The sequence below is a fragment of the Tachypleus tridentatus genome, chromosome 6 (genome assembly GCF_004210375.1).
Source record: "Tachypleus tridentatus isolate NWPU-2018 chromosome 6, ASM421037v1, whole genome shotgun sequence".
In the NCBI taxonomy this organism is placed as follows: domain Eukaryota; kingdom Metazoa; phylum Arthropoda; class Merostomata; order Xiphosura; family Limulidae; genus Tachypleus; species Tachypleus tridentatus.
In genome coordinates, this window is record NC_134830.1 from 12003969 (window position 1) to 12021718 (window position 17750).

The window sequence follows — 17750 nt, forward strand, 5'->3', positions numbered from 1 at the left end:
TTATTTTTATTTGTCAAAGTTAACATTGTAAACATTTCAAGCTTTTTTCTTAGATCCAAGTCAACCAGGAACGGAGAAAGAAACATACGTTCCTTCTCCAAGGAAAAGTAAGTTATGCTACATATAAGATTACGTAAAACGTACCTTTAACGTGAGATAATAAGTGTGGAAAGGTTGCTGACAAAATGTCGTGATGTAAAAATATTACTGTGACAATGTTTGTGTTGACGCGTGCTGTTCTTTCTTCCCATTAATCCCTTATTCATGAAGGTAAAAATGTAGTAATGTGTGAAGATCCGATCTCTTATAATATTCCAGTACATTGTGGACATTATTTTCTATTCTAAATAATAAATATCTTACCATTTCACCACTCATAGCAACTCAGGTAAAACATGATTCACCAAACCATGTCTATCATTCCCACTAATTCACTGTTCACAGTTTGAGCTTTTCTGTTGTCTGAAGTAAGTTTTTGGACCAGTAATTGTATGCCATAAGTATTTTCCTCCTCCTAGTATTGTTGTATTATTTAAACCTTGACTATTTTATAAAAACTGGTTGACTAGAGCAGAGTTTTACATTAGTTTACAACAAAAAGACCGTCCATGTACTTTCCCTTTGAATTGTTACCGATAGTTTTCCAATATATTCTCTTTCGTTTGTAGTTCATTTATACACTAATTACAGATTTCTTTGAATAGTGAAACATATAAACAGTATTCAGATTACAAATTGCTAGTAAGTCAGTGTCGACAATCATACATTCTTGGAAGTCTGAGAACTCGTTACATTTGCCTTTTGTCTTGTTACGAATATATATAACTGATGTAATGGCGGTCAGTCACGTGACGCATCAAATGATCATCCTGATTTGATATGAAAACACAGTCAGTGTATTTTGTTGTCATAAGATATGATAAGTAAATTTCTTTACTTGGATTATCAAGGAAGAAAGTTAATCTAAGGTGATACTTCACACTTCTTTACCTGTACTGTTTTATCCATGGGCATTAAACTTATACGTGTTTTAATAAAGAATGGAACTTCTTCGATTCCAGTAACTCAGAACGCTGTGGTTATCTTGTTATTTTCACTGTAAGTATACCAAATGAAACGTAGCCTCCTCCAATACTATCATATAACAAAAACAAATTGCACTTAACTAACTTTCTTTTTAACTTGTATTTTTCCATTTCAGCACCATCCATGTCAGAACATACGATTCCATTGGTAACTGCTGCAGTAGGAATACCACTTTTGTTAATTTTTTTAAGGTAAGAACAAAACAGTATTTTTTTATGTTTTGTTGAATAGATCTTAATATAATTTCTATGTTATTAATAGTTGAACCATGTGTGTATATACTTAATAATGAATTTAAAGGGGCTGAGAAATAAAAAATATTAGTTACTTTATTTTAATTAGAATGATAAATAATCAAAAGGTTACAAACGCTTGCATTAAAAAGAAATATATAAGGGGAAATTAGCATCATTAGTTTACAATAAAGTGTATTTTAAGTGTGGAGATTCACTTAAAGCTTAAATTGTGGATCACTTTTTACAATATTACAAGTTCTTCTGATGAAAAACATTCCTTGTAAGTATGTTATTGTTCAACCTGTTTTTTATAGGTAAATACAATAAGGTACTGTGCGTGTCAGTAGAAATACTTGAAATTGAAACGTGTAAAATATAGGTAACCTAAACTATTACAATTCGAGTACTTGAGATAAATATAAAAGGCATTTTCATTCAAAAAAGTTCTTTAACTAATTAATGATTTTCAGTTTATTTCAATATGGTCTTAAAATTGAAAGTTATCAGCGAGTATAATAATTATTCAATTATCCCTCTTAAGCTATAACATTTTATTCCTGTTTACATTTGTTAACTTTATTTTAAAGACATGCAGGAGGGGTCAACTTGCCATGTCCACCGTGGGGAACTGAACCCACCTATTTTAGTGTTATATGTTCATACACTTACTGACGTTCCACTGGGAGAGAACGTCCCTGTGGCTGTCGTTGTTAAATATTATTATTTCTAGATTATAATTATATTCCATTTTTAATTGACATAACACTGATGTACAAATAAGAGTCAAATTAAATCATCCATGTTATTTATTAGCGCTTTTCTTTTGTAGTGTCATTATTTGGAAGTGCAATTGTTGTAGATGTAAAACAGTAAAATCAGCTAACACAGAAGACCATACAAATAAAGATGATAGAAAAAAAATTAAATATTCACTTGTACCACAAAAAAGATGAAGACCAGTCTGTTAATAGAGATGACAAGAGAAAATGTAAAAGTGTAAAAGAGAAGAGGGCCAAAAAAGTCCAGAATTTTCATCTTCCTAAAGTAAGTATTGTGATAACGGGAAATGTTATCACATTTCATACCGAGTGTCTGGGACTTACAATGCTAGAAACCGGCTATCGATAGCTGTGGTGGGTAGAGCACAAATAGACGAACATAACAAGAATGTAATATACCTTCAGTCACATATGTTTACTTACTTTCTATACATTTTATGCTGGTGTTCTGCATGAAGTTTAGACACCGTTATAAATATAATGTATTAAGGCTATAAACTTTACACTCTAATATTCCACCTTATAAGAAACGTTTAAATTTAATGGTATCGATTTTTAGAAGGAAATTGTAGTCGGTTTAAATGGATACTTGATAACAGCTTCTAGAGACGTTGTGTGTAGATATATACATATAATACAGGTTTCTTCTTTATCATTGCAACCATCTCAAAACATTTTCGAAATTGTTGTACTCTATTGACCCTGTTTATGAGTCATGTGTTTTCACAGTTATTGCGCTATTGACACAGTTACGGATGAATCTTGACTTGTTATAGGTATACAACAACAACTTTATGCCATGTCGCTTAGCAACAAAAGTATAACCTGATATTCTTGTTAATCTATGTACTCAAAGTATAAAGTGAAATGTATGAACAACAAAATTGTAAAAATTACATATTTTCTACTGTATTAACATTTGGGAAAGTATATGAAAGATGCTTCTAATATGACCATTTTAAAACCGTTCCACTTGGATAGAAGGTGTTTCAAATTATGGTTCTAAGCCCGCTACGGGGAAAGGAAGGCGTTTTATCAGTATTTTATCTCATGGTTTTCATTGATCTGGTCACATATAAGGGAGACAATTCTTCATGTCGTTAAATAACTTTTCATTAATTATGAATTTACGTAAATTTCGTCCAGGGGACTAGTACTTGCGCTGGTATATAAGAGTATTTTCTTCATTACCATTCAAGCCGTCTCAAACCTTTAATAAATGTTTGTTCTATAGATTTGTACTGCATGACTCTGTTTATGAGTCATTACCTCGTAAAGTTGGGTTGTACTCATTCCATTAAGTAGTAGAGAGACATATATACGTATGATGCATAATGTGAGGACTTCCATCCTTCATATACTACAACTGCTAATTTAGTAGTGTAAGACTAGAGAGAAGGCAGCCAGTCATCACCACCCACCGCCAACTCTTGTGTGACGGGGATTCGAGCTCACGACCTTCGGATTACGAGCCGAGCGCCTTAACCACCTGGCCATGCCGGGACATGTATATTTGCTTATTTTCTTTTGCTGTTTAACAAACCGGCATTAGCCAAATCTTCTTTGCTTGGATAACTGTAGAACTTTGATGTGTCTTATCTGATGTTCAAACACCCCTTTCGTCATGCCAAGATTTTAAACAGCAGAAATTATCGAACAAGTTTACATTTATGCTAGCTAGAAACTTTCTAATTAAAAACACTGGACTCATTTACGCACCACATAGAGTTAAAAATGTATTTTATTTTACTTTTTATGAAGCATCATTATTGTCGTGTTTGAGTTTCACCGTGTGGGTATTAGGGTATCGATATTAAATACCCAGAAGGGTCAGGTACATCAGACCTCTTCCTCCCTCCCGAACATTGATAGCGTCTGACGTAAGGATTTTTTTTTTAAGCTTAGGACCTGAGAAAAAGTATAATATCGTACTCAGGCCCATTTCAGGCACAGTCCATGCATGGACGCACAAGAAAAGTCTTTTTTTTTGTAATTTTTCTCCTTGTTGTTTTTCTCCACAGAGAAATGCTGCTACTACTTGTAGTAACAATAATAGTAATAAAAAATAATAAAATAAAATAAAATAAAAATAATAAAATAAAATAAAATAATAAAATAAAATAAAATAAAAAAAAATAAAATAAAATAAAAATAAAATAAAATAAAAAAAAAAATAAAAATAAAATAAAAATAAAAATAAAATAAAATAAAATAATAAAATAAAATAAAATAAAAATAATAAATAAATAGATAAAAAAAAAAAAAAAAAAAAAATTTAATTGTCTAGTGCAAGGTGGCCAGCTTGAGTAACATTTCTTAAATACATGTTAAAAGGGGAGAGGTATTTAGGACTATTTACATCATGTACGTGGTATCTGTCGAGATCACACATTAAGTTATTCTTATGCCAATTCTTATTGAAATATTTTAGAGAATTATGCAAGAGTCTTTCAGATATTGTGTCTATGTTTGCATACTTGTGCATGAATGTGGATGAAGTGCTTCGTGGTACTTTATATGCCGAAGTTAGAACTGAATTTTGTATCCGTTGAAGATTCTGTAAATGTGTGGGTGCTATGTTAATCCAGTGATGCATATTCTACTACGGGTCTAATGTACGTTTTGTAGATTTTGAGTATATTACCTGGAGATGTTCCTTGGTTTTTACCTGAAAGACTTCTTGCATAGTTTGCTCTTTTCCAGATTCGTTTCATTATATTTTTAGTGTGCGGTAACCACGTTAACTTTGAGTCGTGTGTTAGACCTAGAAATTTAGCAGATGTGGCAGTCAGTAAAAGTGATTCTTTCATGTAGAGCTTTGGTGGATCTTTTTCAGCTTGTTCAGTCTGCTGAATAGTATCACTTGGGTTTTCGGAATATTGATTTTGATTCTGTATTTCTGGCAGTATTCTTCGATGTTATTTATAATTGGTTGTAGGTTCGTTGCTGCTATTGACGGACTGGGGCACTTTTCCAGACTGCCACATCGTCAGCGAACTGTGATGCAAAACCTAAATTTAGGTCCGACAGAGGCATATTACTCACATACATGATAAATAATATAGGGCTAACAACCCCTCCCTGCGGGACTCCTGCTTCGGGTGAAAAGGACCCTGAGTGGGCCCCATTTACATTTACTTTACACATTCTGTTTTCCAGGAAGTTGGACAGCCAGCGAATAGTTTCCTGGGGTAATGCCATTTCATGTAATCTATGACGTAAACCATTATGCCACACTGTGTCAAAAGCTTTCTCAATGTCGAGAAAGCAAGCTACAGTGCATTCGTTTTTGTTGAAGCTGTCGGTAATTGATTCTGTAAGTCGAATCAGGTGGTCTGTAGTTTGGCGGTTTTTTTTCGAAATCCGTTTTGAATTTTTGGTAATTTTGAATTTTCTTCTTAGTATACTGACAGACGATCACTAATTATCCTTTCTAATACTTTGCCAATACAACTGGTTAAGCTAATCGGGCGGTAGTTGTTTGGTTTATTCGCTGGCTTTCCTTCTTTCTGGAACATTAAAATTATTGCTTCCTTCCATGAAACGGGGATATATCCTGCTGATAGTGAGAGATTAAATAACGCTGTTAGGAGCTCATATAATCTCTGAGTGCCGTGTTTTAGGAGGGTAGCTTGAATACCATCTTCACCAGGGGCTTTGTTTTTTGTGTTGTTAATAGCAGTTACGACTTCTGTTACAGTGATATATTTAATCAGTTGATGAGTGCTCCAGTCTTTTGTTTTTTCTTGGTGTATAATAGTGTTGACTGGAAATTTAGGTGTAAAAAATGCTTCTGTTGTGATCAATAAAGCTGTTAACTGTGTTAAAGAAGTATCTGTTCATGTTTTGTTCATGATGTGTCTTGAACGTGTTTTCTAGGTGTTTTTAAATATCTCGGCTTTTTCTGTGTTAGTGTATGCTGTTTCTCCATCCAGTTCAAGTGGTGGATATACTGTGTTTGTTGTTCCTGTATTTGTAAATCTTTTCAAGTGTGTCCAGAATTGTTTAGGATCAGTTTTGTGATTTAGATCGGAACAGAATTGTCGTGTTCGTATTCTTTTTGCGCTTTCGTTCAAATCGATATTGATGAATTTCACAGTGCCATCTCGACGTTAAACTGCTTACAAACAAATATTAAAATATTCGAATTTTAAATACAAAGGCACCCATAGATTAAGGACATCTGGTAGAGCCCAGTAATACGAACGAAGACTTATAACTCTAAAAGTCTGGTATTAAAGTGTAAAAGGTGTTTGGTTTGAGTTTTAAGTGTAAAAAAGTTGTTTGGTTTTAGTTTTAAGTGTATAAAAGGTCTTTGGTTTTAGTTTTAAGTGTAAAAAAGTTGTTTTGTTATAGTTTTAACTGTAAAAAATGTGTTTGGTTTTAGTTTTAAGTGTAAAAAATTGTTTGGTGAGCAGACACAGATAGTCCGTTTTGAAGTTTTCTGATAAAAAACCAACAAAAACAACGTAGAGTGAAATTCTCGATAATTGCAGTAACTAAATTAAAATATACATCACGCAATTTATCATTCTCAAAAGTATAGTTGTTAGTACCAACGTTTTTTATTTCAATTTCTTTTTTAGTTTGATTATTTTTGAAATTCTCAAATTTCTAATAACGCTTGTTAGTAATTGTTTACATTTTGTTCTGTTTAGTACTGCAGACATATCATACTTTCTGCAGAGTTTTTCCCCGAAGTAAAGTTTTAAATATTTCGATATGCATAAGATAAACATTACCTTCCCTTTTCACTTGTTAGAAATCAATATAGAGAGTCAATCAGTTTGTTCAAAATTTGGATATTTCAATAAAAGTGTTGTTCGAAAACATATTTTAATTGATATCCACTAAATTTATAAAGCCCAGTTATCGGTAGTTTAATTGTATTAATTTCCAGGAGGTAATTTCTATATAATGATAACTAACATCAACCTATCCTGATTCTTGTTATTTTTAGAAAGAAACAAAGGCGAATGTTTTTAGCAATAGGAAGGACATTCAAAATAGTAATGCCTCAAGTAAAATAACAAACATTATCACGAGTCTTGAAGGATCACATGCCAAATATTTTATATCAACACAGCCTCATTATTATCAACCAATATTCTCATATATATCGGAAACTCTGTTAACTGAAAGGAAGAAGGTACCTTCACATTGTAGACGTCACAACAAATTTACGAAATATAAATCAAAGAGACCTCTTTACTTTAAAGAACTGCGAGATTTGTTTCATGAAAGGAAATCATCAGAGTCAGAATCTTCAGAGGACTAGAGTAGATAGAAAAATTGAGAAACGTAAGCTCCTGAAACATATTTAGATCCACAAGAATTTTTTTGACTAGTGTTTAACCGAATTAGAAAGCCAGATGCTAGACAACAATAGAAGAACTTCTATGATCGGACGATTTTCTTCACTAATAAGAGACAGTGGAACTCGATTTATGTTTTCTTGTCCCGAATTTTCACAAACTTCACATCGATAAAAAAATTAAAATAAAATGTATGTAAATGGAAAATAAAAAGTTATAAAGTATTTAAAAATTGTCTGTTTTATCGCTTTAAAAATCCATGTTTGTTTCAAAGAAAATGATTATTTATTACAGAAGCTTTATAAATTATAACTTCACTGTAGACACACAAGTTGGGGAAAGAATTATTTCAAATTAGTAATTAATATTTTATGGATATAGAAAACCGTCCCTAATTTAGCAGTGTAAGACTAGAAGGAAGACAACTACCGACAACTCTTGGGCTACTCTTTTACCAACGAATAGTGGGATTGACCGCACATTATAACGCCCCCACGGCTGAAAGGGCGAGCATGTTTGGCGCAACGGTGATGCGAACCCGCGACCCTCAGATTACGAGTCGCACGTCTTAACACGCTTGGCCATGCCGGGTCCAACGGGGTCAGACTCGTACATTGTGTAAGTCAATTATTGACCCCAAGTTACTGTATTTTTTATGTTAACTCAAGTTTGTATTGTTACACTCAAACGTCACTGCGTAGTTTATAGAAAGTTTGAGGCCTCAATGAACAATTTATAAATATATGGGCTACCAACCAACTGTGAGCTAGATTAAGAAAAATTGTTCTTTTCTCAGAAAATTAGTCAATGAGAGAAAACGTGAAGTTAGCTGGTGTGAGAATAATTAGCCATATCTGGCGATATGATAAAGTTAGTTTCAAAGTTTAATAAATATAATAATTTGTATTGTAAAAGGGGGATCTATATTAATTGAACCATTCTCTGTGGATTTTAATGAGAAGTAGACAATTTGTTTAAAGTTATGACACAACCGTTGTAACCCATGGGGCACTTACTGAGTGAATAATTTACTAATAGTACTGTGAGTAAAAGTAAGTACTGTGAGAAAAATAGTTTATATTGTCAATTATAATCTTAAGTAATTGAATCAGCCCAGGTGGATATTTGAAAATAAAGATTAATTATTTAGAGTTTTGGATACAACTGTAATATTTCATGGTGTAAATAATTTTGTACATACGTTTGTCTCATTTTGAAGACATTATTATTTAAAACAAAAACTGGTAGTTGACTAGAAACGGGAGTCTACCAAAGGTTACGTGGGGATGACAGACAAATGGATAAAGAAATGTTATTTATAAAATATGTAACGTTGCGAAGAAATGGAAGTCCATTACTAACAAGGAACATCAGAAATCTCAGTATAAACTTGCTATAGCAACTTCTATAGATGGTGTTGTTAAGAAACTAGAAAGTTTGACTGTCAACATAGATGCTGCTGCCAAAAGAAAGAGAATCAATAAAAGATGCCAGATATACCATGAGAAGAAAGTTCCATTTCCATGGTTAATCAGTACACGACTAACAATCAACTTAAGTTAACAAATGGATCAACAGTGCCAATAGTGATTGGAGCATGTTACAGATATTTAGAAGTACCAGCAAATCACAACATGCCAGTGAGTGGAGAATAAACATAAAACTGGTTCTGTGATAATATAAAAGTATCAATAAATAATCATATAATTTTAATATTTATGTACAGAAATATATTTCTCACCATTAATTTTAAGTATAAAACATTTTTTTATTTACAAACGATTATGATAATTATAAATATTCAGTTATGATGTGTTAACAAAATATTTTGAAAATAGTGAAGAAGCTTGTGAAAAATTGGATATATTTACAGATAGTGGTGAACGTGTGTCTCCTGTATCAAACGTACCTACAAAGCTGGAACAATTATCAGTGTTAACTTTTATCTTTTACAGTGAACTCGCCCATGATTTAATAATGTCTTAACAAATAAATAATAAAAACAAATTGAAAATATTGACAGATAGTGGTGAACGTGTCTCTATTGTATCAAATGTATCGATGTAGCTGGAACAATTACCAATGTTAACTTTTACCTCCTACATTGGAGTTAATCCATGATTTAATAATGTCTCCACATATAAATAATAAAAACAGCATTGTGAGGTGGCTGTCAACCAGCAATATCTTAAATAGTTTTGTGGATCTGTTGAAGCCTATTATTACTTTTCTTGAAGAAAAGAAAAAATTCTATCCTCAAATGGAAAAAGATGAATGGGTGCAAGATCTAATGTTCCTTACTGATATAAAGATTCATCTACAAACTCTCAACTTGGCACTCCACACGAAGGATAAGATTGTTCCTGATCTTACTCAGACAATTTTGAGTTTTCAAAATGAAATTAGACTTTTTCAAAGAGACATATTGTCAAGACACTTCAGTTACTTTCCCAATCTCAAAAGGAGAGAAAATACATTATCTGATATTGAAATAAAAGACATCAAATTGGAACAACACAAAGATAAATTACAAGATCTGCTTCAAAATTTGCTAAAAAGGTTTGAGGACTTGCATCAGCTAAAGCCCTGCTTCGCCTTTCTTGTAAATCCGATATTGCTTGATGTGTTCAGTGATGATTGTCCAATTGTCGAACCTCTTGTTACAGAATCATCTGCTGTGGAAATGGAACTAATAAAAATACAGGAGGATTTGGGTCACAAGATGATCCATAAATCCCATTCTACAACAGCGTTCTGGAAGCAAGTTCCCAGAAATAAAATATTCTGAACAGAAAAAAAACAGTGTGCGACTCATCTCATTTTTAGCACAACATACTGCTGTGAAACACTGTAACCTCTAATGATGTTTGTGAAGTCGAAGCATCGTGCAATCCTTACAAATCAACACCTGACGGAGCTAATTCGTAAAGACGTGACAACATACCAGCCGGAATTAACAGTTTAAAAATACATACACGGATAAATATTATTACGTACATGTATTTATTAACATTTATATAAAATTTATGAAACAAAATGTACTTGTAACAATAAAAAGGTGTGTATAATAATTGTTACTGTGTTGCAGCTCTCAAACATCTGAAGTTTATCGTATGTGGTTCTTACGTTAAGCAAGTTTGGCCACCCCTGGCATAAAAGGTAATCGGTTGTAGAAATTTGTCTATGTTGAAACATACCGACGCCATGGTTAACTTAAATTGTGTAATACTAACACGAATCCTTGTAAGAAATTCAAACAAACGCTTCACATAATTCTAAAGAAGTATTGTATCTTTATATTTTTATATGATAATTTGTAAACGTTGCCCGTGATGCTTACCTAAGCTTAACAGAGAAAACGTCACTATCATTAGACAAAGCCCATTATTTAGATTTCTTAAATTGTAAAACATACAAAGAATTATTAATATATCTTTAAACCGTTTAATGAATATGGCATTAATTTAGTTGCCATTGTATTTTCGAACCTTTCAATGTTTCGGGAAGTCCTTTATCATACACTGCAACATCTCTCTAAGTCTTCATCACGTGCCTGAAAACACATTTGTATATATTCCATGAATTAATAATAAACCCTTAACAAAACATGTACCATTTAGTACAAGAATATCACAACAAACAACCAACTGTACATATTTCAAATTTATTAATCATATACGTTCCGTTTCTCAACAATACGTTTAAGTACCAAAAAAAAAATCAATCTTAACTTTCTTCACTAACATTAGTGTCTGTATTTATTAGAGCACATAATATATGCAAAAATAAAAATAACTTAGTACAAAATAGATCAGGGACTAGCTGAGTTCCAATTTGGTGTAACCATGGTAACAAACACCAAATATATTTGCGCCAAATACCCCTCTTCATGGTTTGGTATCATTATACTAATATGTCAGCTTCTCTTGTTTCTTCCATCTTTTCTACTTGTTGACACATGAAGTTGAGATATTTCTTTGGAGTTCCAAAGTCATTTAATAATATAATAGTTTTACTTAAAGTCCACTGAGATCAAAATTTGAACATCAATATCCAAGTATTTTATAAGGTAAAAATAACACGAATAGGATGGGGTTAAGAAAAATAACTGGTTCTGTTATGTAATTAAGATTGTAATTTCAGTTTGACAAATAATACGAAACATGTTTGTCTAACTCTTAGTTAAAAACACAAACCATCAAGTTCTCAGGAATGCAGTTACAAGTTCAAGAGTTTCATATATTTGAGTGTTTAAAACACTCACACGAGGCTTTACGTATGGATAATATAGTCACAGTTTAATGTACATAACTTGGAAAGAATAAATTACTTCATCTTATGTAGAGCGGTAGTCATGATGTAGCGGTCCTATCTGGCTGTTGTAAAGCGATGACGCCCTTGATCTGGTCTCCTACCATAAGAGTTCGTCTCCTGGTTTCATCACCAAAGTCGATTGATGACGCTCAGTGACACACCGACGCTCTGTGCCATCCTCCTATAGGTCTGGCGATCTTCCAGCATGTGGAACGCCATGCCCACCTCGTTCTCTGTAAAATATCACCTGACTACTTGGGTACACAAGATGAAGGTACACGCCGACAAAACGAGCAGCTAAAGATCCATGTTGGTGTTTGTTTCGAGAATTAATGACAAATGCGTGGTTTCACGTAACATCCTTATGTCGGGAACATTGAGTTGTATTCTCCTTCGGTGAGGTGAGATCAGTTGGAGTTGCTTCAAACTTCACTTGCTACCTGATATGTTCTTCATAAATAAATTTAGTTATGACAAGAGTAAACTGAAATATGTACTTCGTCATTTAACTTTTAGAGTACGATGTACATGTAATAGACAGATACTTTTTCTCACGGAATGTGTGTCTGGTAACTATAGAACCTTTTAAAAGTGGAAGATTGGAGACGCCGGGTATCGATCCCGGTACCTCTCACATGCTAAGCGAGCGCTCTACCACTTGAGCTACGTCCCCTATGTCTTAAACTTTAATGGTACAATACTTAATTAAAACAAATATCGAGTGTTTTTTTTTTTTTTTTTTTTTAACTTTTAAAGTGTATTAGAACTGGTTTAGCAAGTGATACGAAAGTATGTCAGTAAGTAAACGTCGGGTTAGGTAACACATATTTCACGTACAGGTTTCATGATTCACTTGACACTATAAAAACTTTATAAAATATTTGAAGTAATAAAACACGTAACGTCTCTTTCTTCACTCAAAATACGATCGGTTTATTTTGAAACAAAGTTATGAGTATAATGATAAAAGTGAGTTAATATAAAATAAAAGAATATTTCTGTCACATAACACCAACATTTCAAAGTTGTAAGTAAATGTTATGTTTTAATGCAGCATATCTTCATCTTTATTAACATGTCTTTATTTGTGTTAATCGAATAACAACTACCGGGACGCGAGTTCACGTCCTGTCACCGATGGTGCTCAACTTTACAGCTGTGAGAGCGTTATAACGTGATGGTTAATTTTATTATTTGTTGCTAAAAACTAAATCGAGATGTTGTTGTATCGTCTATCATTTCAAATTAGTAATAGTTAACACAGGTAACACCCAAATGGCTCCAAACCAACACACAAATTATATCTTATTTTGCCATATATCTGCTAACTTCATGAACATGAATGATAAGTCTCTGTTAAATAACAGTGAAAGAAGAAACACAGATGTGTCTTACAGTAGAAGAAAGACAAAAACATATCAGAAAACTTCATGAGGAAATATAACCACTTAGATCTGTTGTACAGATTCATGTGGCTGGTCGCCCAGAAATTTATGTAATAACATATAAGTGATAAAGTTTTATATTCTAGATGTGGCTCTTAGTTTTAAGCCTTTGTGAATAATTTACAATTTAATACATATATCAAGCTGATATGAGACATCTTACCATTAGAATGTACTAAATCTAACAATAATTTAGTTTTGTTATAGTTGTAGATAATGTGTTATATTACGTAAAGCAAGGAAGTAGAATCATAGGGGCAACATTAACCACGAGAATTTAATCAGCTTTTGTAACAATCCTGATGTTATTACAACAGTTAAATCGTCAACGGTTTCAAAAAACATTGTATAGAAATGTCTATAAAGATGGTGATAGTTATGTAGCTTATGCTTGGCCTGGAATGTTTTAACTTATTAGTTTGATGTGGCTAATATAGCGGTATGTCTTCGGCTTTACAACGCTAAAATCAGGGGTTGGATTTCCTTCAGTGGGCTCAGCAGATAACCCGATGTGGTTTTGCTATAAGAAAACACACACACACACACAGATGTGGTGATTATAGGTGATGAATGTTTGTGCTCTTATTGTAGCAAAGCCACATCGATCTATCTGCTGAGTCCACCGAGAAGAATCGAATCCTTCGTTTTAACGTTGTAAATCCATAGACTTACCACTGTACCAGCGCGGGATAATAGTGATGAATTCTGTTTTAAGTAAAATTGAGCGAATAAATGAATCTTTATGTAAATAAATATGCATCGCAAATAAAATCAATACATAATTCAATAATGTTAAGATTTGTTCAATAACAACAAATAGTGAAATAAATAAACAGTTTTGTTCTCCATTTACTATACTTTTTTCTCATGCTTTTCAGTTAATTGGCAATTTTCTCATGAAAACTTTTGTCACTAAAACAGTTTTGATTACTAAGTTTTAAATACAAATGAAGGAGCTAGAAAATAATTTGGTATAAAATCACCCCAGCTGGTAAGTTAACAGATGATTTAATGAATGTAATAACATCTGGATTATTAAAAAAAACCACTAAATGTTAAATTATATTCTAGAAATAATTATATAATATAGATTTTATTAATCAGTAACAAACTTTGAAAGATTTAAAAGGTTTTAACAATTCTCAAGAACTTAAAAATAAATACTTAATTAAAACATCAAGAACTTTTCTATGGGAAAGACTTGAACCACGTTTAATTAGATAACAGTTATTCAGTTACAATGTACCACCGTGCTTTATATATACTAGTACAGTCTCACAGGTAGGGGTATAAACACAATACATAAAATGGTCAAAACATGTTATGAAAATGACTCTAAGTATGTGTATTGTTCGTAACGAAATACAAGCATACTTACCTTAAATATACACAACGTATTTACTTAGGAAAATAAATAGAAAACATAACAGAAAACCCAAACAACAACAACAAAATATTTCACATCAAGTATGGAACACGACCTGACAAAATCAATATAACCAGTGGCACAGCTGCAGTCTGCTGACTTATAAGCTGGGATTTATTCACGTGGTGGACAGAGCATGGATAGCCTATTGTGTAGCTGTGTGCTAAGAGAGTAGATTAAGAAGTTATATCCATATCAGTGAACATCATTCAGAGTTCATTGTTTTTACCACGGTAACATTTCCATGTGTAAACATAACACATTAATCTACTCAACAAACACGCCTAAGAGGTATTATGTGAGTAGAACTTTTATTTATTTTGTTCATTAGTTATAATGGTTAATTACACGTGATTTAACAACGTGCCAGTAGCGTAATGAAGTACCTACCCAACAGACTTTTAAGATCTACATGCGTGAATGTGTCAAAGTAATTAGTAATTCTGATAAATTTCTTAGTGTCTTGTGTAGATTAAATGTGATGAAGTAACCACTAGGGGTCCAATGATAATAAGTTTCTTTCCCAAAGATCTGCTTCAAGGGTATGTAATGCTATAACAAGTATGTATTACGTCAGGACGTAACACTTTTATTTGTTGTTGTAATTTGCCGTTCCATAGTATTGTAGCAGTCTTTCATTTTCGGGTTTGCTGTTACTATTTCTTATTACATGGTCAATAATCATGGCTTGTTTCTCAATACGCTATGTTCGAAAGGGTACTGAAAATCATATTACATATGGATCGTTACAGGACCCATGATTACGGCTCTCATAGTATGTAGCTTGGGTTTATTTTCTTATGTGCTAATCTCTTCCTTCTGCATTACACTCATGTTTCTTTTATAAAATAAAATAAAACAAAACATTTCTGTGTTTTAACATACAGTTACAAGTCATCTCGACAAGTAGTTACAATCTTTAGTGTTTTAAGTGACAAAGAAAGGAAGTCGACGTCTTAATGTGAATTATTACAGATATTACAAAGTATTCAATCGAAAGTTTATTAAAACTATTTACTTTGGAAGACGTTAAAATTGAGTCACCTTTATACATGTGCATTAGAAGAATAAATAATTGTAGAAAAATTCATTTAGTGATTGTTTTAGTGGCGCTTTCAGCAGCTCAAGCAACGTTAATTATTTCAACTTGTATTCTACTACAAATAATCCCTGTATTTCTTCACGGAAATTTCTTTATGTAGAAATCAAGGATCCATTAAACACCTGAGAGGTGATTAGAACTACGATAAACATTTCTGTACGGATGTTATTATAACATATAAAAATATAAATAATAATATCTATCTCATGTTTACACAAGTGTCACTTGTTGTTTTTTATCATTCTACTGATTCTTTAAGTGGTGGTATTCGGCCTGGCATGTCCTAGCGCGTAAAGGCGTGCGCTTCGTAATCTGAGGGTCGTGGGTTCACGCCCGAGTCGCGCCAAACATGTTCGCCCTCCCAGCCCTGGGGGCGTTATAATGTGACGGTCAATCCCACTTTTCATTGGTAACATAGTAGCCCAAGAGTTGGAGATGGGTGGTGATGATTAGCTGCCTTCCCTCTAGTCTTACACTGCTAAATTAGGGACGGCTAGCACAGATAGCCCTCGAGTAGCTTTGTGCGAAATTCCAAAACAAACAAACAGTGGTGGTATTTTTAATATTTCTTCAGCCATTCCTGCTCTGTAATCAATAAAAAAATATTGCTTAGATTGAAAGAATATCGATATAAAATAAACATCATAACATTTTTTTAAACTATTTCTACGTGGATACAGAGGCCCGGCATGGTCAGGTGGTTAAGACTCTAGACTCGTTATCCGAAGGTCGCGAGTTCAAATCCTCGTTCTCCCAAACATGCTCTCCCTTTCAGCAGTGGGGTCATTATAATGTGGCAATCCCACTTATTCGTTGGTATAAGAATAGCCCACGAGTTGGCGATGACTACCTGCCTTCCCTTCAGTCTTACACACTAAATGAGGACGGCTAACGCATAGCCCTCGTATAGCTTTGCGCGAAATTCAGAAACAAACAAACAAACCAAAATATGGACGTCATTTGTATATGGATAGATACAAAAGTCATGTTTTGGGATACATAGAGATGACTATTAATAGATCAATTAAACCAAAATATTTGAATATTTATTATATAACTAGCAGAGAATGTGGTATATCTTCAAATTTTCTAGTGTCTTTAATATTTTACAAATACTTTTGGGTTTTTCTTCGTTTAACTTACACCTCGTTATTTGTTGATTTGAATGTTGTATATTAGCCTCTTCCCGAAAGTACATCGATTTGTTTTGAGTTTTGTGCAAAGCTACACGAGGAATATCTGCTTTAGCCGTCCCTAATTTAGCAGTTAATGACCAGATGGAAGGGAGTTAGTTATCACTATCCACCGCTACTATTTTACCAACAAATAATGGGATTGGCCGTCACATTATAACATCCCAATGGTGAAAGGGCGAGCATGTATGGTGTGACAGGGATTCAAACTCGCGACTGTCAGATTACGAGTCGAGTGCCTTAACCACCTGGCCATCACTAACCTCATTTTGGTTTGACAGGAGAGGTACACCAGACTTTTGTCCAATTTAATAGTGTATGACTCATTATATGAAAACATAGAACCATATTAGGTTTCTATTATTTATCTATTAAGTACAAACATAAGCTTAAAATATGTGGGGACAAAAAAATTTGTTCTAAACATGGAGAAAAGCATGATGAAATAGGGACAAAAGAAACTCTACTCAAATAACTACAAGTTGGTGTATATATAAATACTATACGTTGGTTCTCATACACTTTCTCGTTCCACTAACTACGATATCTATATTTATATGTACACACATATACATATGTGCATAGATGTAGACGGTCGGGAGTTTGAATGCCTATGTTGTTGGTTGTTGTTTTCAGGAAAACACTATCTTCTTAATCCACGTTGTACGAATATTGGTGACGAAGCTACGTAAGAACAATTCCACAGAAACCACGCATGTCAGGTAGATATTAGTGTTTGTTTTAATCAGAAGCTCAGCGTTGGTAAAAACTATTTTGAAATTCGAAGACAAATAAACATAGAGTGAGTATACGAATCTAGAAAACTATGAGAAAATTAGAAAATATTTGCATAA

The 17750-nt window shown here is 33.0% G+C and overlaps 1 protein-coding gene, 1 long non-coding RNA gene and 1 other non-coding gene across 4 annotated transcripts in view; 1 reads left to right on the forward strand and 2 right to left on the reverse strand.

Annotated features, from left to right (window-relative positions):
* LOC143251934 (dynein axonemal heavy chain 7-like) overlaps nt 1-17750 on the forward strand; it is a 557556-nt gene that overhangs the window by 266503 nt on the left and 273303 nt on the right. The gene's annotated exons all lie outside the window — the stretch shown is intronic.
* Nucleotides 1-17750, reverse strand: part of LOC143251933 (uncharacterized) — a 73687-nt gene that overhangs the window by 18397 nt on the left and 37540 nt on the right. The window lies entirely within an intron of this gene.
* On the reverse strand, nt 12331-12403 carry TRNAA-AGC (transfer RNA alanine (anticodon AGC)). Its single transcript has one exon. It is a non-coding gene; the product is annotated as a tRNA-Ala (tRNA).